The sequence below is a fragment of the Glycine soja genome, chromosome 3 (genome assembly GCF_004193775.1).
Source record: "Glycine soja cultivar W05 chromosome 3, ASM419377v2, whole genome shotgun sequence".
Classification (NCBI taxonomy): domain Eukaryota; kingdom Viridiplantae; phylum Streptophyta; class Magnoliopsida; order Fabales; family Fabaceae; genus Glycine; species Glycine soja.
This window is the reverse complement of record NC_041004.1, coordinates 32,931,975-32,959,203: the sequence shown is the minus strand read 5'-3', so window position 1 is coordinate 32,959,203 and position 27,229 is coordinate 32,931,975.

The following is a 27,229-nucleotide window of genomic DNA, read 5'->3' as shown; positions in this document are numbered from 1 at the left end:
CTTTGGCAGCTATGTTGATAGATTTGTTGTTGTCCTTGTAGTGAAACATGACTGTGTGTTTGGTGATGACTTGGATTTAAATGAAATAAGCTATGTGTTTGAGGTATTTTGTAGTTTCCTCTCCCTCTTACCCTCTTCACTACCTCTCATTCTCACATAAACACTAAGATTGGTAATATTTTTCCAATGATTTATTGGCTAATTTATCATATGGCATGTCATGACAGGTTCTGAGTGAGCTTAATCGCCATATTGTGTATTCTCTGTCTCTCGGAACTAGTGTGACACCAGCCATGGGCAAGGATATCAGTGGACTAGTCAACATGTATAGAATAACAATAGATGACTGGGATTTATGGGAGGACGTCAAGGTCATTTTGATGTAACAAGGTGATTAAACTATCTATATTTTTGTTTAAGATTTTTTTTATCAGCCTTGCAGTTTGTTGCAATCATGCTACTTCTCTATATACATTATGTTATCACCATATTACATAACTTTGGTTCATTTAATTCTTAACAAGGGATTTTTCTACAACTAATATGATAGGAGGAAAAGGTTTAAAGGGATATTCCTGGCCTAATTTGGACATGCTACAATTTGGATGGCTAACTTATCCAACTAATTAGACTGGACTGCCACTTTTTCATTTGTCCATTATGAATGTCATAACCCTCATATTGTGCATGAGTTGTTTATTACTTATATGTATGTATTTATCCAATAACTGCTTTTATCTATTATTCATTTGTGTAAACCAGAATTCTCACGTTATTGGAATATGGATTATCATATATGCTTCATGTATGTCTACACTATTGTCGATGTAACTCATGTATGTCGAAATTCATTATCAAAATTAAATTTGTAATATTTTATAACAATCAATATGTTTGGGTCTACATGACTGAAATTACAAGTTTAATTTGGTTTGATATAAAAACAAAACAAACATTTTAAAAAAATCAACATCAATTATCAATTAAAATCGTCTAAGAATTATGACATTTTAAAACAGTTTTGGTTGAAAACTTTCTTAGAATGACACGATTCTAAAACAAATTTGGGATAAAAACCGTCATCGAATACAAGCAGACTAAGACAGTTCAAGAACTTTCATGAAAAATAAACACTTTTTACGATGATAACTTTAAAGACAATCTGTCAAATTGAAAAAGTAAAGGCTACTTCTGTATTGTTAGAATAAGTAAAAAAGTTAGTGCATATGTACAACACAATTCAAAAAGTAAAGACTATTGACTTTTTGTTTGATTTAAAGTTTTACACAGTACATGCAGTAAATAGATTTTACCTTTTTAATTATATTTTCATCATCATCCGCTTTATACTTTTTAATTAACACCTATATTACAAGCAAATATTTCTTAGATTACACAGATATTTTTAAATTTAAGTAAAGTTACAAAAATGAAAGACTATTTAAGTGATTATATAAAATTATTAAAAAACATGTATAATTAATCAATTTTGTTTTTTTAAAATATATATACACCAAAAGATAAGAAAAAATAGTCAAAATTATAAAAATAACATACATAATTGTTCATTTTTAAGTCCTAGTGAGCTTTAACCATGTGTAACAACTGATTTGAACGAAACTAATTATGCCTATTTAAACTAGAGGTTTTGCCCTTAATTGTTTTGATGTAAACGCATTTTTATGCAAAAATGTACTTTTATGTAAACGCATGCAATAGAGGTTTTTTTACGCCAAATTTGTAAAAAAAAAAGAAAAAAAAAAGAAAAATGCCAAATCTATATTATATTTGCTTCAAACTAACATTTGTCATTCCTTTTTTAAGGACAACCAAACAAATTATTCCTAGTTCTAATGTTCAAAAGATCATTAATATAGTACTAAGTTGGGCTAATAAGATTGGCCTATAAAAGGGTAGGTCCGACGGTTTTTTATGTGATTTTAGTCGATGATATTGAAGTTTCGTCTTTGATTTGATAGTTTATAACCCTTCAAGTATAAGCTTAAAATTTAGGTATCAACACTCACCTGTGTTGATGATTTAATGAAAAACTTATATTTTTTTAAAAAGTATTTTTCTTTAAGAAGGATTAAAAATTATGTTTTATAGGTCTAATATTCTTGCCCGCAGACCAAATTGAATCCCAACAAATTTAACTCAAATTGATAGATAATTTCGGGGACAAAAAATTGTTTAAATGCACTTATTTTCTTCAGTCACAATACTTGAATTCGAAATAACTTTATTTAATTTGGGGAAAAGATTCTTATTACTTGAACCAACAAGATCTTCTTATATGATATTATATTAAGTACGGGAGCAATCTTCTTATATGATATTATATTAAGTAAAATATCTAAAGTATTTATTTATATAAGTAAAAATTGCAACATACAGTCACAATATTAAAAAGAAAAAACTAAAGAACTATTTTTTTTTATAAAAAAAAAAGCTATGAAGGAATAGAATATTTGAGATAAATTGAATGCAAAATATTATACTTTAAACAGGAAAAGGGGAACATTATGATAGGTTAAAGAGTTTCTACGTAATTGATAATTGTTATAACATTACCAACTTTCTCTAAATTAATACATATCTCATTTATTTATGCTTCAATGAATCATGTATGAATAATAAATAGAGGACACTGTCTGGTTTGGAGCATGCTGAGAAATCTGTAAATATTGAAGGAGATTGGCAGTTAAGTTATTGGTCTTTTTTGTTAATTGACCTATAATAATCCTCTGCATAGATTCATGGTCATTTATGTTAATTAATTATGGTTTAATTTATAATATGGTCATTACTTTGGTATGTATGGACTGTTGTATAGATTAGAATTATGGTTGTTATGCTATTTATATCTTAATTATAATTTTTTAATTTGGTTTAATTTATAATATGAAAAGATATATAAATAAAGGAAACAAAATACTTTATAAAATAATTTATGAAGTAAAAGAAACAAATAGATAAAGAGGAACTGAATATGCTGACTCTGTTTTTAAAATATTTTAACTTTTTTTAAAAAATTACTTTAAGATAACTTTTGTGAAAACCGCCTTAGAATGTTAATTCTAAGATGAAAACCATCTTAGAATCATAAATTTATTTTTATATATATTGATGCAATCCTACCCCGCAAGGGCATTGGATAGAAAACTCCAAGTAGATTGGGCCAAAGATGCAAGAGAAGGCCCTAGGGTTCTTATGAGCCTTAGGGTAGATTTCAGGTCCATGGGCTAAGTATGAGCCCACTTATCTTTGTAAATATTAGATTAAGATTTCATTATTTGTGGGCCTTGTATTTAGGGCTCCATAATGTAGGTAGGGTACCCTAGAAATATAGGGTTTTTCAGCCCTTGTATTTTAGGGCACCTAGACTAGTTTTTGTATTAGGGGTAGTTTTGTAATTTCACATGCACTAAGTGGATATTTGATGTGTGTGGTTGGAAATAAATTTAATTGAATTGGTAGAAGCCCAATCCAATTAAATTTTAGAGGGGGAGGTGAGCGTTTGCTTACTACACCCCATTGCCACATCATATAGTCACACTTTGTGCATGTCCTTCATGCTTTTCATGCCTCATGACACCTAAGCACACTTAGTGGAGAATCTTGGAATTGATCTTGGATTAGTGGGCTGAACCATAACTAAAATTCACTAATCATAATTAGTGAAATTTTGGCTCCAAAGTTTGGCTCCACAAATTCAATTTCAAATTCAAGTGAAATTTGAATTTCCCTCCAATTTTGTGTGACACTTAGGCTATAAATAGAGGTCATGTGTGTGTATTTTTTTCAACTTTGATCATTTGAATATTAAACTTCAGATCTCAAAGCTCATTTAGAGCACAAAATTTCGTGTTCTTCTCTCCCTCTCCCTTCATTCATCTCCTTCTTCCTCCAAGCTCTTATCCATGGCCTCCTATGGTGGTGAGCTTCTTCTAGACTCATCTTCTCCTTGAAGTGGCGTCTCCTCTCTCTCTTCCTTTCTCCATTCCGCTGCCATTCATCTTCCAAGAAGCAAAGGAATCCATTGATGAAGAAGATCCTAGGCCTACAAGCTCCAATGGAGCTTGCATCATGTGGTATCAAGAGCATCTTCATCTAGGTGATGTTCTTTTGCTTCCTCTATCTTTTTGTTCGGTGAATTCTCTTTAATTCCTTGTTCTTCATCTTATTCTCCATGTATATCCTCCATTGTCTTGTGGTTTGGTGCTGTTTAGAGTAGATTAAAAAAAAAATAAACCGATTAAATCTTAGATCTACACTTGTTCTTGCATTTCTATGGTTCAAATTTTGTAGATCTACTCTTGAATCTTGTTTTTGTGTTGATTTTAGGTTCTATCAATTTTCATTCATAATATTCTTGTTCTGAACCTTTAGATCTAAATTTTGTTCCAAAATATTGATTAGAAAAAAAAAACACAAAAATCTAAGTGTAAATCACTTAATCCATGTTGTCTTAGATGTTTAGTCATAGTAATTGTCACATTATGTTCTAAGTTTGTGTTGAATTTTATTTTGTTGATTGAATTATAGATACATTTGTTCATGTATTCTTGTCATTCTTAGCCTATCTTTTGAATTTTTGAGTCTAATTCATGCATGTTATTTAGTTCATAACATGTTCTAAATCAATTCCTAGAAGTAGTCTTGTTCTTGAACTTTTTTTTTTGCTTTCTAAGTTTCCTACATGATGCCTATGATGAAGTTGAGTTGTGGTGCTGAGTTGTGGCTGGATTTGTGAATCAAAATAAGTCTTAAGCTCTCTTTAATTGTGTTATTCAAGATAATTGAGCATAAGCAAACACAAATTGTAACTATCCAAGCCTTAAGCAACATAAACACTACTCTTGATTTCTAAGCTGAAATCGCTGGTGCTGGCAGCTTGAACATACGAACTTGTATAAATTACTGGGAATTGGTCACTACGTTTTTTGAGCTGAAACTTTTACTGAATTTTATAGACATCTGGACCAAAATTAGAAAAAAAGAACCAAGCGATTTGGATTAAAGGAAAAAATAATAAAAATCTCACAAGTTGTCAGAAAAATCAGTGTCCAGAAAAAAAAAAGAAAAGTGAAAGGAAAGTGTGCTTGTTGTTTTGGCTCAAAATTTGTTCTATAATTGGTGCCTATTTTATACCAATCCTAGTTCTGAAATTTCAATTGAAAATTATTGTGAAAACAAGTGCCAAAACTAGAGGTTTCTTGAGTCTTTTTTTTTTTAGAGTTTTTCTACTCTACTCTAGAGCCATTCTAGGTTTCTCTTTGAGTCCTAGCTTGCTTTTTTGTGCTTTTCATTGCTTTAATTGTTGAATAATCCTTGGAAATTTGTCTTGTTAAAACTCTATTGGTTTAGCTTTCATTTCATTTTTTGTCTTTGGTTATTGCTTGTCTCTTTGTTTCCTTGCTTGTGAGTTGCCATATAGGGAATTGGAAAGGAGGATTGGTGCCATATCTTGAAGAATTTGAGTCAAGAAGCAAGGGGCCAACCACCTTAAGAGCTATTGGACTAAGAAGCACTCCAAATTGAGTGAAATACTAAAGAGAGAATAGCCACCACAATTGAGGACTTTTTTTTTGTAATTTTGTAATTGGCAATTTGTTTTGCTTTCAAATTTTGTAACAAAAAGGCCTTTCATTGGAAGTAAGTTGGGAGCCTCCAATAGGTCACCCTACTTCCATTTGTGTGTAATAGTTTTAGGCAATTTTCCCTTAGGATAGTGAGTGTTTTGTTGGGAACCTTAAATGAGGTCATCCAAACACTCTTAGGATCTGCCTAGTTTGCATTTCTTGCACTTTAATTTCTTGCTTATTTTCATAGCTTATTTCCTTTACCCTTCATTGTCAAACCGCCTAGATAGCTTGCCTTTTACCAATTAGTTTTTACCTTATCTTTCACACCTCTTTTAGTGTTTATTATGGCTAGTTTCAACCATAGTTTATTTTACCTTTTGTTTTCAAACCCCCAACAAGAAAGAACCATAACTTTGGAACCAACATGAGTCTTCATTCTTCATCTAGTGTTAATGGTGAGGGTTCTACTCCTAAGGACCCCTTGTATAAGATATTAGATGAGTTGAGATCCCTTAAGTTGTGGAAAGAAAAACAAGAGAGAAAAGAAAAAGGTAAAAAAAGAGTGGAAGAAATAAGTCAGGATGAAAGAAAGAAAATAAGAGAGGAAGAAAGAAGAAAAATAATGAAAGAAATGAAACGAGAAAAACATGCCTCCTATAGTAGTCATAACTCTTGCAAGAGCCTAAGTGAAGAACTTCGTGACTATTATGAAGGAAGGAATAGGTCACATCTTAGACCTCACTCCCATAGGAGAGAAAATGAAAGAAAGCCTCAAGAGGTTAACATTAAACTCTCATACTTCCATGGGAAGGACAATGTAGAGGCTAATTTAGATTGGGAAATAAGGGTAGAGCAACAACTTAAAAGGAAGTCTACTTCAAAATCTTATGGCTCTCACTCTTATCCAAAGAAAGACCAAGGTCAAGGAATCTTAGGGGTGAGACCTTCTAAGCCCAAAGATGATAAGGGGAAGACAATAGAAAAGCAACCCCTTAAGGCTAGTATGCAAGAGAAGACTAGCTCCATGAAGTGCTTTAAATGTCTTGGAAGAGGACACATTACTTCTCAATGCCCCATCAAGAAAACCATGATTATGAGGGGCCAAGACATTTATAGTAGCCAAGATGAGGCTACTACTTCACCTTCCTCTAGTAAAAGTGAAGAAGCAAAAGGGGAAGAATCTAGTGAAGAGATCTACCCCCAAGAAGAAGGACAACCTTTAATGGTTAAGGAGGAGTGTAAGGAGGTAAGTGTCTCCTCCAAGAGGTTAGCTATGAAGGAAAGACATTTTGAAATAAAGACAAATATTAAAGAAATTTCCCTTCTTAGACAACCTCCACATTTTCTCCTTTGTAAAAAGACACTTGTTAGCATTGCCACATCTCTTAGGCTTGAGTTTATTCCTCAAGTAAAGGAGTTGTTGGATGAGGGTTTGGTTCGCAAGAGATTAAATCCTTGTGCTTTGTTGGTGCCCAAAATAGGTATTATTAGGCACCAAATCCCTAAAATAGGTGGTGTGATGAATGCTTTGGGTGGTGCAACACTCTTTTGTAAAATCACTCGTGCACCCAACATCTTCATGATTTGTGTACATAGGGACTCATTAGGTAGGTTTGTTCTTATTTTTAGTTTCAATACAAACTTAGTCACTCATATGGGACACCTTAGGTTTGTCATACTTTTTGGTAGGAATAATCACCATGAAAATACAGAAAAAGGTATGTTCTATTGCTTTGCTTTTCTTAATTTTTTAAATTGTGAGCAAGGGGTTCCCATGAACCCTAAGAGAATAAATGTCATTCCTGAGTGGCCCGCTCCACCAAGTGTAAGAAAAATTTGGGGCTTCCAAGACTTAACAAACTTTTACAAAAGGTTTGCCCCATATTTCTCTATACTTGTAGCACCACTCATTGAGTTGGTGAGGAACCATGTTCCTTCATGGGAAGATGCCCAGGAAATGAGTTTTCAGACCTTACCTTACTTCAACATACTAAACACCACTAATACATATGTTTTTGTTCTTTTTACAGGTGTTGAGGAAAAAAGCCCAGAGTTTCAAGAACCTCGGGATTTGAGGTCAAATCCTTTTCAAGGGGGAGGGAATGATGCAATCCTACCCCGCAAGGGCATTGGATAGAAAACTCCAAGTAGATTGGGCCAAAGATGCAAGAGAAGGCCCTAGGGTTCTTATGAGCCTTAGGGTAGATTTCAGGCCCATGGGCTAAGTATGAGCCCACTTATCTTTGTAAATATTAGATTAAGATTTCATTATTTGTGGGCCTTGTATTTAGGGCTCCATAATGTAGGTAGGGTACCCTAGAAATATAGGGTTTTTCAGCCCTTGTATTTTAGGGCACCTAGACTAGTTTTTGTATTAGGGGTAGTTTTGTAATTTCACATGCACTAAGTGGATATTTGATGTGTGTGGTTGGAAATAAATTTAATTGAATTGGTAGAAGCCCAATCCAATTAAATTTTAGAGGGGGAGGTGAGCGTTTGCTTACTACACCCCATTGCCACATCATATAGTCACACTTTGTGCATGTCCTTCATGCTTTTCATGCCTCATGACACCTAAGCACACTTAGTGGAGAATCTTGGAATTGATCTTGGATTAGTGGGCTGAACCATAACTAAAATTCACTAATCATAATTAGTGAAATTTTGGCTCCAAAGTTTGGCTCCACAAATTCAATTTCAAATTCAAGTGAAATTTGAATTTCCCTCCAATTTTGTGTGACACTTAGGCTATAAATAGAGGTCATGTGTGTGTATTTTTTTCAACTTTGATCATTTGAATATTAAACTTCAGATCTCAAAGCTCATTTAGAGCACAAAATTTCGTGCTCTTCTCTCCCTCTCCCTTCATTCATCTCCTTCTTCCTCCAAGCTCTTATCCATGGCCTCCTATGGTGGTGAGCTTCTTCTAGACTCATCTTCTCCTTGAAGTGGCGTCTCCTCTCTCTCTTCCTTTCTCCATTCCGCTGCCATTCATCTTCCAAGAAGCAAAGGAATCCATTGATGAAGAAGATCCTAGGCCTACAAGCTCCAATGGAGCTTGCATCATATATTTTTTAAAAAAATTCTAAAATAATTATTTGAAAAATCGTTTTAAATTGTAGATATTTTAAGACAATTTTTTAGAAAATAGTTTTAGAATCCTAATTTTATTTTTAAAAAAAAATTACATTCTAACATAGGTTTTTGGAAAACTATCTTAGATTGTAGATATTTTAAAATGATTTTTTAGAGAACCTTCTTAGGATTCTCAATTTTTATTTTTTTAAAAAATATATATTTTATGACGGTTATTTTTCAAAAAATCGTTTTAGAATAATATTTTTTTAAGACGATTTTTTAGGAACCTTCATAAAAAATTTTAAATTTCTACAATGTTAATTACAAAAATGATTTAAAATTGTCTTTGAAAGTACCGTATAACGGACGTAAAATTCCCTTCTTGCAAGAGTTGGTGCATTTCCTAAAAAAATTGTACTTTGTGCGTTATTGTGAAAAAAAATATATACTCTAATTATATAAAAAATAAACTTAAAAAGTAATTAATTTAAGAGTACATGAATTTTATCATAGAGAGACAACGCAGAGATATTAAAATGAAAAGAAAATGAATAAATAGTTTATGTACTAACGTGTAGTATATAAAAAAATAAATTATTATTAATTACAAATTGATATCTATTGTAAGTTGATTTTTTATATAATAATTTTTTAGAATGTCGTACTTGGTATGATTTTTTATTTGGGTGACTGTATAATTTTTTTTACACAACAATATATAGAAATTAAACTCAAAGAAATTTAAAACAATCCATTTATTTAAAAAATGGTTTTTAACTGTTTTTTTTTAAATGTAGAAAGAAAGTTTTTTATATCTGTGAAACCCAAGGGCAACTAAGGAGAAAGATTAAATAAGTAGGCGTACTTTGAAATAAGTATATTCTATTTTATTACGTAGATGGATTGTATTATTGATATGAATTATCAAATTAAAATGGCATGGGATTACACTTTTTCATCATTAATAGTTATTACTTATTTTTTTTAAAAAAATATTTTTACTAAATTTATCATGAAAGGGCCACTTTGATATACTCTCAAAGAAATCCTTACTGATTGCAATTGAAAACATAAAATCTTTAGAGGTCTAAAAATTGTGAACACAAGAACGATGGTTAAATGTTTAATAAATTAATAACATATCGTGCATCATCTAGATGCACTGGAGCAAATTAGTTTGGTGAAGATTGCTAAGTTGCACCTGCAGCAAACACATTCGTTTGAAAGCTTTCAAGAACCACCGTTGTTGTGAAACATTGTAGTATAAAGAGAAGTATTTTAATTTTTTTATTTGAATATTTTAAAAGAGGTTTGAGAGACATGGGGACCCATCAAATATCTAATTATTCACTCCACCATCATGAGATTTTGGAAGACTATGGAAATTGATTGGGGAGCCATAATTGCTGCATGGAATTCAGCACATTCACATACTACTCCTTTTTGCTTCCTCATGATCACTGCCTCCTTCTTTCTTTCACACTACCATATTGCTTCACATCGTATCCCTGTTTACAGAGTATTTTTTATTGCACTTTTGAACTTTGTATTTAAACATCACCAATATGTCGGGTCCCTAGGTGTCCTTTCTTATTTTCTCCTCCTTCAAGGTAAAATATGTTTTGATTTTGTTCATATAAGATGGCCAAGTTTACGTTGTAACTACATCAATAACAGTAGTTTTTTTTTCTTTCTTTCTTCAAATAGGGAAGAATACACTCTTTTAAGATTCTAATATGTCAATGATGTCAAATGTTTGATCCTTGGTCTGTCAAACTTCCTTTCATTTGGACAAAGGGATTGATCCACGTTTGAATAGTGGGGTCTGGGGGGCACCCCACCGATAAAATTTCAAATTTCTATTCCCTACAACTAATATTATAGAATTCTCCCACACCTTTCAAAGATACTCTACGAAGTTCCTCCACCATTAACAATGACACAAATTGAAGAAAAAGAGAGCATGAATTGGTCTTTCATCCTATAGATTTGTTTAACTAATGTGATTAATTAAATTAATTATTTTTATGGGACATGAATTAATAGAAATTATCTTATAATTAGAGATAGAGGAAGTAACAACTTTCCCTTTTAGTCTTATAGTTTAAAATATTTTATTTTAGTCTTTATGCTTGCATTTTTTTAAATTTTTTTGATTCTCACAGATAATGTCAGTTTGAAGAAACATAAACAACTTTAGACGAAATTTGATGATGTTTTGTTACATCTAAGTTTGTTTCGTCATTTTTCTTATTTTTGTTTATGTTTCTTCAAACGGTATTAGTCAAAACTTGATGGAATTGATCAAAAGGATAAAAAAAATTCAACCCCAAGGATCAAATGTGATGCCTTAAACTATAAGAACTAAAAGAAAAAAAAAATTGTTTCAACGATAAAAGATAAATAGACCTTAATATAATAATGTTGGGATGTTTTGGATAGTAATTTGGGGTGCTAACATAATTAGGCTTCTTTTTGCCACTGTGATGCTTTGGATACCTTTTATGCTTGATAAAAAAAATTGAGGGAAAAAATTGCACATTTTATTTAAGTTTAATGGATAAATGAACTAAGTGTATATAATTTTATATTGCTAATCAATCATAAATACATCATTATATGATTTTTAAAATAATTATTATAAAAATTAACATACTTATCATACTTGTTATTAGCATATAACCTATTTTCTCCTTTTATAAACTATGCAGTAAAAAAGTATTCATAAGATAAAAGGATATTATACTAAGACTAAGGATATTATCTTAATTAGGACTGATCGAGGAGTGTTGTAACGCCTTAAAATTTTGCTAACTGTAAATTTATGTTTAATGTATTTCTCATGTTATATTGAATATGTGATTGATTTGGATGAGTTGAAGTATTGTGTGAATTAGTCATATGTGATTTGCTTGATATGGATGTTGAGTTATGTAGAGTTTTATTGACTTGGGTTAAAATTATGAGATTTCAAGCTTTACCTAAATTTGTACTAGTAAAACCATAATCTTGAACTTGTTAACCATTGGATCGCCTTCAAATTTACACTGTAGGTTCGTAACTCAGGTCTTCACGTTTTGACCGTTGGGATTTGCAAAATAACACATTTTGACATGCGCTAAGTGTAGTTTCAACCCAAGAGGAATTGCGCTCAACATGAAATGTCGCTCTCAGCACAAATCCCAGCCCGAGAGGAGTTGCGATTAGTGTGAAAAGTCGCGCTTAGTGCCAAAAGTAGATTCTCACTTAGCGAGATTTGTAGAGTATAAATACGTTATTCAGCATGAAAAACATATTTTCACGCCTCTTTCTCTCAAAACTCCGCCCAAACAACCCTAGAAACTCCTCCTCCACCACCCAAGACCACTGGTGGTCACCACGAGTTGTCGTTGCTTGCCCATGAACCACCGCATGGAGAGGAACACTCTAATTGGAGCAAAATCCTCAGAATCCACCTCAAGGATTCTGTGGAAAACAAGCTCCCAATTCTTTCTTTCGCAGTTTCTCTAAGGTAATCTTGACTCATATTCCTTTTTGCTAGTTAGTTTGAGTTTCTCTTAGTGTCTCTTATGTTTTGGGTACCGTAATAAAATATTTTTACACTTCCTTTGAAAAACCCTTGAAAATGAGACATTGTAGAAGTTACCTTTTTATAAAATTGATGTTATTTTCGTGACCTTCGCTGAACCTCCGTCTCATTGGCGTGGTCAGAATTTCAAAATGACGTCTCTTTGTAGTAGAACTCAAAATTCCCCTTAGCCCTTTTGTTTTGATAGGAGTGATTGACCCTGAATGTTATTATTAACTTTGTTTTTGAAATCTATACTAAATTCTCTTTGATTTGGTATATAAAACTTTGTGTTTGGACCGACAAGTGGGAACGAGAGAGGCCTCTGAGTGACGCAAAGAGGAGCTGACAAAGAGCTCAGGATAGGTGATGAGAGTTTATTATAATTTTATGGCTTTGATATCATAATTGGGGTCATGGAACCCAATTATGGGAACGTATGTTTGTCTCTGTGCATGTTGGTTTTCAAGAAAAATGTTGTTTTCGATTAATGAGATGTGATACATTTGTTATAGATGAATGCCATTATTGTTTTTATTAGACTTATGTTGTCTGAAGACCTAAGGAGTGTAAATCTTAGGCATGAAATTAATATGTATGTATGTGCGGAATGTGATTTATCGATTATATTAATTGATATGAGACAATGTTGGTGTTTATGATAATATTGATATGAAATGATGTTGTTATTGATGATCATATTGATATGAGATGATGTTGTTATTGTTGATAATATCATTGAGATGAGATGATGTTAATGTTGAGGATGACATTGAGATGAGATAATTATGATGTTGATAATGACATTGAGATGAAATGTTATTGATGTTGAAAATGTCATTGTGATGATATATGTTGTGTATGTACTTGGGGGGTGCAATGACCATGATGGATATCTCTGGTGGGAGAAATATAGTGATTAAAGAGTTCTAAGCATCTCTAGAGGGGGATGACTTAGAATCTTTAATTATCCACAGTCAGTGCATTGATGTTGTCCATGTTTCATACTTCATATTACATGAAGTAGCATAAACTTTGATAGTAAATACTTGTAGTTTCTCATGAGGGGAAATACTTGTACTTGAGGGCATGTTACTTAGTTTAGAACTCCTTTGGTACTCAGGCTGATAACCAAGGGGGAGTTGCCTGTGCACGACAATGTGACCTCGATACTTGTTGTCTAGTTTTCCCAAGTAAGAGTGTCGCTGGACTCACTTAGGATATTTCCTGACGAATGGTACCACATTACATTTAAGAGTCAAGGTTAGGTGCATGCATCATAGTGAACATGATTGATTAGAATTGTGAAAAAGTTGATGAATAATTATTAAGTGTATGTTGGATTGATTGATAATTGTGTATGAGCATGGTACTTATTATTGTTTCTCTTGCTAATTATGGTTATTTGATAATTGTTGGTTTCTTTTTTAATAAACTCACCATTGTAATTTTTGTACTGTGTGGTTGGTGCCTATGATGATCGCAAACCTTTGTTTGTGGGAACAAATGGACAATAATAGATTACGTGGAGTGAGATTATTTTGTTGGAGCCGTCAAACCGTCAAACCGATGTGATGACGTTGAGATTATTTTGGGAGCGAATAGTGTTTTGTTAATCAACTCCTCTATAGTTGGTTTCATAGTTCTTTTGAATTGAGGATATATATCACAGATTTAGTTATATATATGAACTAATTTATTTTCCGTCATGTGAATAATGAGTACTGATTTAAAAATTAAAATTTACGCAATTTAGAAGAGTGATATCGTAGCCACGAAACGGGTCATTACAAGTGTAACAAAAATAATTTTACAAAAATAAAAAAAAACCATTTTTTCTTATATTGAGGTAGTTGTTTTTTTTAAAGAGAGATTCAGTAACTAAATACAGAATTCTATGAAGTTAAACATAAATGTAATGTAATATGATAAAAAAATCTCTCTATATATAAAATTTGCAGAAAAGGGAAAATGGCAATATATACTAACTTTTTGTTATTCACCTTATGCAAAAATTATGCTTCTTTGAATTAAAGTAAGATAGCGGATAAACAAAAATAATACAACAATTTATATTAGTTCAATCTCAACAATAAAATCTGCATATAGTTCGTAAACTACGCTTAAGAAATCCTCGCTCATCTCTACCTTTGCAAGCCTTCCTATGTGATACTCAATCACATTGACTCTTAAATCTAATACTTAATAATAATTTATGTTGATTAATTATTTTATTTAAAAATAAAATTCATTAATTTAAAAATTATGATAATTTTTTTAACTTAACTGAAATTTGATCACTTAATTGATCAAATAATTTGCGATGCATTAGTAAAATGTTAAAATATCTCTTTTAAGGCATACATTGTGCATTCATATATATCATACATTGATGAGAAATACATCACAACTATCAATATGATTGTAGTTATCCAAAGCCATAAAATACGGTAATTATTATAATAAAATATAAACATAACAAAAAGATACATATTATCCCTAGAACCTAAATCAGAGTATGTAGTAGTACTATCTTCTAACTACAAATTCATCCTACCTAACATAACTACGTTAAATAACTAGATTTTATCCGATATATTTAATGTTTAAAGTAATTAATAAATAATTAAATTTTATTTGGATCCCTAATAAATTTTTTATTATTTTAAGTTTCTAACATATTAAAATTTATGTTTTTAAGTAATGATGTATTACCATACTAATTGATCTTCTTAAAATTATCAATTATAATTGTGTCACGTTATTACTTAATTAATAACAAGAGATTTAAAACAAAAATTTTAATACATCAAAAATTGACAATATCTAAAAAATTTATTATTAGAAAATCAGAATAAAATTCGATTATTTACTGATGATTAAACATATTTTAGCCTATATTTAAATTTTATTTTTTCATATTAACATGTGGTTTTGAGTATCTTTATTTGAATTTTATTTTTTTAAACATTGAAAATGGACACAAATGTTTGCCAAAATAACGTGACAACTTTAACGTTTTTTAATATCTAATTGATGTAGTAATTTTATCTTAAATTTGATTTGCTTTTATTTAATGGAATTAAAAAATTGGACAACATTTATTAACAGTATGTTTAAAATAGGCTAGACCACAACAAAAATAATATATCAAATGCAGTATTTTACATGTGTATAAACATATATAATGAAATTGAAGCTTATATTTAGTCTTTTGTTATTCATTTGATGTGATTAATTACTATGTAAAAAGATATAAACAATTGCAAAAGGCCATCACAACTTTTACTTAATTTTTTTAATCCAACTAACCATCATAATTTTATCTTAAATGTTATTGTCTTTATTTAATATTTACTAAAAATATATTTAAAATATACAAAATCATAACAAGATTGATATATCATGCATATTATGTCTTGTACATGCATGAAACACGCATATTAAAATTGAAGTATAATATTTAACATTTGTTAATCACCCAATATGATTTTTCTAAGTGTGAAAACATACATAAACAATTGCAAAAAAATGTGACTAGTGTTACTTGGATTCTTTTGTTATCCAACTAATCTCACATTTTTTTTTATCTTGAATGTGATTATCTTTATTGAAATGAAAAATTGAGCAATATTTGATAACAATGTATTTGAAATATGTAAAATCACAATATGATTAATACATAAGCTTAACATTTGACCTGAGCATAGTCATACATAATAAATTGAAGTGCAGTAATTTTTAACCTAATAAAAAAAAACTTGTTTTTATAATATATTTAAATATGCATGCAAAATCACAACATCAAGCGTATATTTTATTTGTTTTACTGATATTTTATGTGTTAGATAAAATTAAAAAAATAATACATTAGTTAAGTCATAAGATAATAAGCAAGAAAAATATATTTATATTAATAGATAAATTAAATTTAATACTTTTATTAGGAGTAAAACTTAAATTACTTTTTTTATACATGTGTAAGTTATATTTTTACTATAAATATGAAATAAAGAATAATTAAAATCATTAGAACAATAGCTATGAAACTTGGTTCCGCTCGGCTGGTCGGATTGGTCTAATTGGGATCCGGTGGTCTAACTGGACCGGTTCCACTATTAGATTGATCACGCAATTGACCTGGGATGACCCGGCCAAACCCGATCCTTTAGTTACCAGATCTCAGTTAGACCGGTCCGACTCGGCCAATTTTACAAAAAATAAAATAAAAAATAGATTACCTCTATGACATTATTTTGATATCTTATGATTATCAGTTGTTATTTTAAATTTTGAAATATGGATCAACTTTTCTTATTCAAACAATATTAATTATATACTTATATATAATTTTGAAGATTAAATCATTGACTCACTACCTCGCAAGTGAATCAATGACCGGGTCAAATTTCATGCGTATGATTAGAACTATATTTCCAGTAAACTATTTGAACGTAAATACATTGTGTACACTGATTTATCTTTTAATTATTTATTAAATTCTAATAATAACCTAATATAAATTATTATTTCAATATTTATAACTATAAAATAAAATAATGAAATATAATTTTTTTTATTCCAACCCATTAAGGTTGATATAGTGATTAAGGTTGGAATAGAATGCATAAGGTCATATGTTCAGATTTCAATGTGATCATTATACACTATTTTTTTTATTTCAAATTATAAAAAAATGAAATATTTATACAATTTTATTTCTAAATTAAAATTCATTTTTTAAAATTACCAATAATTGAAAATAATGTTGTATTACAATATATATGATTTATTATACATTTAAAATAAAAGTTTATTATAAATTTTATTTATAATATAATTTATTATAAATTTTAATTATAATGTAATTGATTTATTTGAAAATATTTATTTATTATGAATTTTAGTAATATAAAATAGACATATTATCTTGTGTATTGCAAATACTAAAATACTAATTTTTTATTACTGCACTAAAATACTAATTGTGTTAATATTTGGAACCCATCTTAACACAAGATGTGCCATAGAGTTAGCATTCCTAAATTATGCAATCACAACCAATTCAATCAATAGAAATCGGTTAATATATAACTTTTTTTTTTAATCTATATTCTTCTTTTATTTCACAACGTTAATTAAGTCTCTTCCCACACATGACATGCCCCATTGTTCGCGCGGTCAAATTTCACTATTTTAGTGACTACACGTTTCTTTTTCATTTTCTACTTAACATTTAGATTAAAGTTTAAAAACTTTAATTTAGATTAGATTTAAGTTTACAAATTGAGTTTGTAAAAGGTTTTCAAGCTAAGTCATGATTACTTCTCTCAAATTGAATTTCAATACAAAAATTTACTCTTAAATATATTTTTTAAGAGGTAACCAAATATGATCAAACTAATTTTACTCTCAAACATACTTTTAAAATTATCCCACTGTAAATCCAAACACACCCTAACAATTCTCTTTCAAGTTTAATAAACACAAACCAATAATTGGAGGCTATCAAGGCCACCTCAGCTCGAAGATATGCAAGTTAAATTGAAATTCTACTCTTTTGTTGTCATAAACTCAATTATCTATCCCTCTTATTTGTGGTATTTAGGTTGCTTTTCAAAAGCCGCTAGCCTACTTCACATTGAAACTTGTTAACTTAATTGGAAACTATTTTTAGCATATGTGGAATTAGAGTAACGAAACTTTCGTGATAAAATTTAATGTCAGGAATTCCTCTTTATTATTAATTAATAATAATATTTCATCTTATGTGTGGTATTATCACCGTATTTACTGACATTAACCGAAAAGGTGAAGAAAAGTAGACTGAACACACCATCTTTTATATATTTTTTTATAATAGTAATAATAACTAGCATCGAAACTCTTGCAATATACCTTTTTTTAGTAAAAAAAAAAAAGAATGAGAGAGAAAAAATTGTAGAATAAAATATATATTTTTTAAAATAAAATAAAATATATTAAAAAACAATAAAAATGTAAACTATCCGACTGCTTGATACGTGGTGAAGACCGAACAGTTTTTATATATCTATACACTATGGATAAAGAAAATTGATATGCTTGGACCGACCAATTACATCATACATGTAAGATCTTCATATTATATATTCCTTGGAGATAAATGATGCTATTAAACTCATCCATGATAAAACAGAGATGGGGAGACACGCATATATAGAAAGGGATAGTGATTTGAGGGAAACCTGCTGAGACCACTATTTAGATAAATGCCATTTTAAAACAGATCTTTCTCAACTTTTGGAATGTACTCGTTTCTAATATTTTTCAGATTTTTCTCTCCCGGTAGGGAATTTTCTTTTAAAGAGAAGAGAAGTTAGATTTTTTTTTGAGGGTGAAATTGAGGAATAGTTAGATCTTAATACTTATTAATTTGTTTTTCGTTTTCAGTTATTCGGCTGAATGTAAAATAAATAATTGATTTCGTCTCTCGCTATTTTAATACCGTAAATCTTTTCTTTTTTTCATAACCAATTAACCATGTTTAAAATGTGAAAATTCTCATTAGCATAATGCTTAACCACGGAATTGGAGAGTTAGCTAGCTTAATGAAAATTGAGATGGTTTGGTTTATTGAATAAAATAAAATATTTGAGCATTTTTTTTAAAAGTAAATGAGACTTAAATATTTTGATAGACACTGTGATTATGTTTAATAAAATGAAAATTAGAAATTTTTAAGTTAACATATTAAATTATAAATGTTTAATAAAATGACATATTTAAAAAATATAATAAGAAAATTAAATAAATATTTTAAGGATAAAAAAGAAATAAAATAAAAAAATTAAAAGATACAAACTAATGTTTAAAAAAATATTACTTCTAGTAACATTTTAAAATATACTAAAAATTACTTTAAAAAATTTATTTAATGAAACAAACTTTTCAACTAACAAAAAAAATTAAAAATTAAGTAAAATAACTTCTCAAACATAATCTATATAACCTATACTTATCCTCTACCATTATGGTGGCAAAACTTTGCCTTTAAGAGAATTTAAACTAACAATTTATTGAAATAAGATAAAATCATTTTGTAGGGTAAAACTCTCCCTCTAAAAGAACTTAAACTAAAAATAACCTATATAACCTATATGTATCCTCTACCATTATGGTGGCAAAACTTTACCGTTAAGAGAATTTAAACTAACAATTTATTAAAATAAGATAAAATCATTTTGTAGGGTAAAACTCTCCCTCTAAAAGAACTTAAACTAAAAATAACCTATATAACCTATATGTATCCTCTACCATTATGGTGGCAAAACTTTACCTTTAAGAGAATTTAAACTAATAATTTATTAAAATAAGATAAAATCATTTTGTAGGGTAAAACTCTCCCTCTAAAAGAACTTAAACTAAAAATAACCTATATAACCTATATGTATCCTCTACCATTATGGTGGCAAAACTTTACCTTTAAGAGAATTTAAACTAATAATTTATTAAAATAAGATAAAATCATTTTGTAGGGTAAAACTCTCCCTCTAAAAGAACTTAAACTAAAAATAACCTATATGTATCCTCTACCATTATGGTGGCAAAACTTTACCTTTAAGAGAATTTAAACTAATAATTTATTAAAATAAGATAAAATCATTTTGTAGGGTAAAACTCTCCCTCTAAAAGAACTTAAACTAAAAATCTTTAATTAATCTAGAATAACCCTGCGTCATTTCATTCATAATTTACTTCAAAGATTTTAAGTCTCAATCTTTATGAATGACAATAAAAAAAGAGAGATGACAACATTTTACACGCAACACAAAATGATGAGATAATTTATTCCTATAGAAGGAGTGAATCTAGTATTTATGGAAGATATAAGTATTATATATATTGTCTTATTGTACAGAAATTGTTGAACAAACAAAAAGGTAAACTACTCAAGAACATTTCGTTTTCAATATTAAAAGCCAGGCTAGGCAAGGAGATCTGAATGAAAAAATCTACTTCACTTTTTGGATACAATCCCCTTTCTGCTGAGGATTCGATGAGTCAGAAGAACAACATAAAATGTAATAAAAAGGAAAGGGCAAAAGAATAGAAAAAAAGAGAGAGAATTGTGAAGTAGAAACCTATATTAATTGTGGATATTTAGTTGGGAGGGTCTTTTCAAAGAGAGAGAGACAAACTGTAGATGAAGTAACTGGTGAGAGAGCAAGTGGAGAAGAAGGGAAGGATGATAGTAGTAGAGAAACATGGTGTGGGGGGTTATAATTACAGTGTTTCCTTTTCTTTCTTTTTTTTCAGAGAAGGGTGGTCTCTGAGTGGACACATGTGTACGTATTGGAATATGATTTGGCAAGGATTTGAAAGCCTGTGTTTTTTAGTTTCTTCATTCTTTCTTCAAACTGTCAGACATTTTTGACATCTATGCTGGTTTTTATGTGCCCCACCACCACTTATTTATCTTTAGACTTCCATATGCCTCCAAACCCTTAAAATATTCTAAGTTTCCAACTTGATCTGTCTTTGTTCCTTTTCATTTAATATACACATACTAAATTAACATATTTAATATCTTTAAGAGTTTAGTTGAAAACAAGAAAAAGACAGAATAAAAAAATGCAAATATTAGCCATCATAGATAATATTGTATTGTTAGTTGTTACCAAAATTTTGTGCAATTTCTATATGAAACAGAATTGAGATTTTCGAGTAAGACTGAAAATGAATTTGGAGTTAGATTTGACTCGATAAAAAATAATCCAGTTCAAAGTTTACTTTGAATTTAATATGAATTTTTATTTTTAACTGAACTTAACATGATTCAAACTCATAAATAACTTAGTTTACTTTGATTTAATTTAAAATTATAATTATTTTACATATGTTTATTTATTTATTTATTTAATGTAAAAATAAAATCAATATGAAATTAATCAAAAATTAATTATATCAATTTAATGATATAAAATATATTACTATATAAATATATTTTAAATTTATAATTATCGTACATACTTTTATTTATTTATTTCATAAAAATATATTAAATTAACTATATAGAATAATTATAGTAAGTCAATAATATAAATATTGGGGCAGCGGTAAAGTTGTGCCTTGGTGACTTGTTGATCATGAGTTCAAATCCGGAAACAGCCTCTTTGCAAGGGTAAGACTGCTTACAACATTCCTCCCCATAGCGAAGAGCCTCTGGACAATGGGGTACGAAAGTTTTTATATACATAAATTGATAAATAAATAAATAAATTTATATATCAAATTTATGAACTAATCGAGTTAAATTATATGTAGTCTAAGATCAATTTATTTATTTAATAAGTTCAATTTTAAACTTAAATTCACTTTATATAATTCTTAATTAAGTTAAACGAGTTAATTATTAAATTGAATATCTCTAATTATATTATGTTGAAATTGATTCGATGTATCAGTCCTGTTACCGGGTATTAATTTGATGCATATATTATGAGTTCTCGTAAGCCAGCCCTTTGATTAACCCCTGTAGCACATAATGTTGACTCCTAATGCTGGTCTTTATAGTCAGAGGGTCAAGGTTGCATTGAATCAGGGTCAAAGGGGTTATTATTTCACGTGGCACTGTTTTTTGCATTTTCAATTAGGGGAAGCACAATATGATATTGCTTTTGGAGTATTATATTTTGGGTTCTAGTATATCTTGTGCTATTGATCCCATCCTATTTTTTTTAGTAACATTCAATTTGCTTATGAAAATAAATAAATAAATAAATAAAGGAAATCAAGGGTTGCTAATTTTCTTAATTATGTTTAATTGACTGAAAGTCTAATAGCTGTAAACATTGCTTCAAATACTATAGAGGGCATACATCAATTTAAAAAAGATATAAATGAAATCTTTTCTTATGAAATAAAAGAATGAATAATATATGTATTGGTATTATAATTTTTTAAAATAATTCTTATCTAATCACAAACTATCAAATATGATAATGATAAGTTTCTTATTTTCATATATAACACTGTAATTACTTTTAAAATCATATCAATAATAATTTTTTATTATTTGATAGTATACATATTTTTAGAGTCACGTTGTGTAGATATTAAACTTAATAAAAAAAGACTTTTAAGTCTAAAAGAAAAAAAAGGTGGTACGGAAAGAAACAGTAGTCAATGAAAAACTATTTGTCTTCATTATAATTGAGGGAAGAAAAGCAACAGTAAATTTCCATAATAGAAATTTGACCTCCTACTTGCATGATGGAAAACTGCTATTCTAATTGGTGTTTATGACTGTTTCTCACACATTTTATGAAACAATTTAATTGATCTAATCGTAATCATGCTTACTTAAGATGAGTGCATAAAGATATAATGCTTTAAGCGATGAGGACTAATTAGGTACTTAATTATTAATTTAGTATAAAATGTCCTTTTCCTATGATTGATAAATTCTGATTCAATAATACTTTGGGGAATTTTGAGTATAGTGCGTCTACTGTGTAGCATTATAATTTACACTTTCTTTGGGACCTGCATATTTAGGAGAGTATGGAGAGACCAATCCCTTTAAGCTATCTATAAGAAGAAAACATTATAACATCTTGGTTATATTAATGGATCTGTTTGGTAAATGCTGGATATGGTTTTCCAATTACAATATTGGGTTCTAGTGTTGGTAAAAAAGACATTGATAGTTCAATTGTGTATATGACTCATTATATGAGGAAATTGAAAATTGAGACCTTTCAAGAAACAAAGCTAAGTGCGTTTATTTTCCCACGATTTAGGAAAATGGGTTGGTTCTCCGGACACTTCCTCTATCATAGAATTCTGCATAATAATGCATCTGTGTAAAAACAGGTCAATGCCGTACCAAAAGATCGAAAAAAAGATTGAATGATGATACTTTATTTTTGTGAATAAGAGTGATGATACCTTAATATTTTTATATATCAAGCAAGTTATTAATGTATACTATTTTTATTTATATTTTTTTCATCTTATCATATCATATAATCTATTATACTTATATTTTTCTCCTTTTCTCTTTAGGTGTCCAATAAAATTTGGTATTCACCAAACTTTTCTCAAAAAAAAAAAAAGAGAGAAAAATATTTCGATACATTCCCAAGGTACAATGATGCAGTTCAGTTTAGCACTCCATGCATTGTGTGAATTCAAGCTTTTTCGCACATAAAAGTGCTAATGAAGCTAAAGACACTATTCATTAGTTCTCCTTATGATTTGGAAAATGAAGCAATCATAGAAATCGAAAAAAAAAACCTAACGGCTTTATCCATCCATCACATGTTCGATTTCCTTATCGTGTATGAACCCTATCCAATACTTCTCTCTCTCCCTCTCTCTCTCACTCAGTGTGTGTGTCTGTCTTTCAATGGCTCAACGTTTAATTAAATGATTATACAAAGGCATTGGCACAATATATAACATAAAGGAAAATGATTCTAGCTCTTCAATACGCAGGTTAAAATGCAAATAATGGGACATTTATGGGTGAAAAAGGATGAGATAGAGTCAGATATGAAGAGCGCATAGAAGAAGGAAAATGATGTGAAAAAAATGATCATTACATTGAGATGTTTGGTATATATTAAAAAATTCAAAAAAAATGTTACAAAAAAAATTATCACAATTTTTCTCACTTCATGAAATTAATTATGAATAATATCTTGTGTATTACTACAATTTCTGGAAATAGCTCAAATTTGTTTAGTTAACTAAGAATATTTCAAATGTTTATATATGTTTCTTAATAATTAAAGATTCTTATAATTGATTTCAATAAAAAAAATCTTGACGTATAAGTGTTTATTTTAGAAATTTCCTTTTTAGTGAAGTAAATATATTAGAAATATTGGAACCAAAGAAATAGAAGATGTTTAATCATTAAAAAATCTCATAATTTTGATGATAACAAATATATGAAACTTTCATGGACTGATGGATGTTGATGAGCTAAGCAGGTTAATTATGTTATGTTTCCAATGCGTATAAGGTATAAAGCTATGGACATAGAAACAAAAATACGTTTTAGTTGAACCTACGTCCAATGTGCACAAGTAGACTTCCGTTCAATGCTTTCAAAAGAAATAGTATCCAACACTAAGATAACGAAATTGTGTCCAAAGATTTAATTTCATAAAGCATCCCACGCCCAATGCATTGTTTCCTTTCATCGAATGCTTAATGAAAAACCTACATTCTTATTTACATATTTACTTAAATTTTTCATTCAAAGTTATCACATGACAAGCTCGTTATTCCAAGTTTTGATCGGATGCTAAGGCTAATTGCTCTTATATTCTTAGTTTTGTGTATATGTTATTCTTTATTTTTTTCAATATACTCTAACAGTGGAATTTCAAACATTTAATGAAAAAGCAAAGTTTCTCGAGTACAAGTATAATATGTACATCCTATAAAATATTACATTTTGCCAGCTTATATTACCAAATTTTGAAAATTTAGAATGTGACAATATTAGAGTTAACTATGCATCATAAAAAAACTTAAAATTAAACATATGTAACAGAAAAAAAAAACTTGTACAAAGCTTTTGGCACTTATGTGCCTTACAAAACATGATCAAGTACATAAAACCAATTCTCACACATTAAGAGATATACAAACAATGTAAATATTCTTCAATGCAAACTATGCTAATTAATATCATTCTAATGACCGAGTTTGCCAAAAGACTCTAATGCAACCTTAATCTTGTCACTTTCTTCATCCATACTCACAAATGGAAATCCCATAAAGGCTTATATTGCTATCTAGCAAAATTGTATGGAAATGGCCAGGAAATAACAAGGAATTTATGTTCATAGTCAATTAGCGACTTTGATTTTAATTTAGCGAGGAAAATTAAGCATATGTAACATAAAAAATAAACTTGTACAAATTTTTTAACACTGATGTGCCTTACAAAACATGATCAAAGTACATAAAACATAAACTAAATTCTCATATATTAAGAGATACAAAGAATGTTAATATTCTTCAATGCAAACTTTGCTAATTAATATCATTCTAATGGCACAATTGGCCAAAAGACTCTAATGCAAACTTGATCTTGTAACTTTCATCATCCATACCCACAAATGGTAGTCCAACAAAGACTTATATTGTTATCTAGTGAGGCAAATTGTGTGAAAATGACAAAAAAATAACAAGAAATATATGTTTGTTGTCCATTAGCGACTTTGATTTTAGTGAGGGAATGATCCTTCACTATTCTCTTTAGCGAGGTACAAGAGATATTTCCTAATTACCTCACCAAGTACAATTTTCTTACAGTGTCTTATGTTCCCTCCTCTTCCATTTTGTACATCTTCTTTTCCTTTCTTTAGCTCTCAAACCTTCCACCTTATACTAAAATTGAGCCATCCATCATTATTCGTATGGTCTTTCGCTCTCCTTTCTTTTGGCACTCCCTTTTTCTTCCTTAATTACCATCATTCACCACATTATCTCCCTTATTGTATACTTCTTTGCTCATGCCCTTCTCCTTTATAGGTCAACAGATGGTTTTATAAGTCTTAATTGTTGGTGATTTTGTGTTCTCATTAATTAAGGTGACCTTGTCGAGGGTGCTTATTAAAAATCTTGCCGGTGGATCAATTTGCAAATGGAATAATTTTACCACAGATAGATGTTGTATAAGTTGAACAAATTGAATCTCAACCACTAATAATAAATCATTATATTTAATGCTCTTTATTTTTTTTAGATCCAATGCTCTTTATTTACTACCTTGTGAGACATTTCCGTATGTTTTGTGGCAAATTAATTTTGTATAAGGTGATATTATCGAGGGTGCTCATTCAAAAATCTTGCCAGTAGTATTATTTGTGGCAAATTTTCCGGTGTATCTCAAATGACTAAGTGTACCCTAGAAGTCACAAACAAATGAAGTGTTTGTTTATCTGGTGCACTTGTGGCAACATAAAATTCGATCGCTTCACCACATAAGCATGAGTGATGTTACTTCTCAAAACGGATGTTCGGGTTTGTCCCACTGAAAATCCAAACATAAGCTGAGCTAGTTGATATATGAGGAAAAGCACTGGAGATCAAGTCTCATATTGGTTAGTTAGAAACAAATTAAAGAGTAAACAAACATGAACACCATGAATGCAAACTGTCTAGACCTTCTTAGAAAAACAAGTCACGTAGGCAAAGACCACTAACACCCTCTCATACTCTTGATTAAGGATCAGCACACAAATTCCAATAAATAACATGATATAATAAAATTGATTTTTTTTAATTACTAATTAACTGGAGCTTTCTAAGATTGTTTCTTCTTCTAATATCACACTTTCTAATCCTTTCCAGCTAGCACGTACACATTCTCAATTATTTACTGAAATTAATTAGAAATTACAAAATTGTGTAGATCTTATTATTCAATTAACCTCATTCATGATTTTGTAACTTTTAATAAATCTTAACTATTAAAAAAGAGTGTGTCCAAAAGAATGTATATATTGTTAGAACACTTCAAAAAATAATGCTCAGCTCAAAGGACCATTAATAATTCGTGTACTAATAATTTTAGCAATTAGGAATGCAATTCAAATTCAGCAATAATTGCCTAAGATATAGACCAATTTGTGTACTCACGAAGTTGGAAAGTATAACAATGAGGTCAAAGTAAAAAGAAAAATGGTTTCTCATTTGAATGGTTGCATTAATTAGCAACTACGGTTTGGAAGCAATGAGATAGGATCTCCCATAAAACTTTGCGTTACGCATCACCATAAAATTAAAACCAAAATTGGCTACTGTGATGATAACCACATCGCAGAATTAGCGTTTTATAGATAATCTGATCAGTGCAAGTTGATCACGTAACTGGTCATGATTGAGTGTGCTAATCAAATTAAAATTACATTAGTTTCTATCAATCAAAACATTTAAGCCAATCAGCCATTAATATATTACATCATGATAAATTTTTATATGTTTTGTG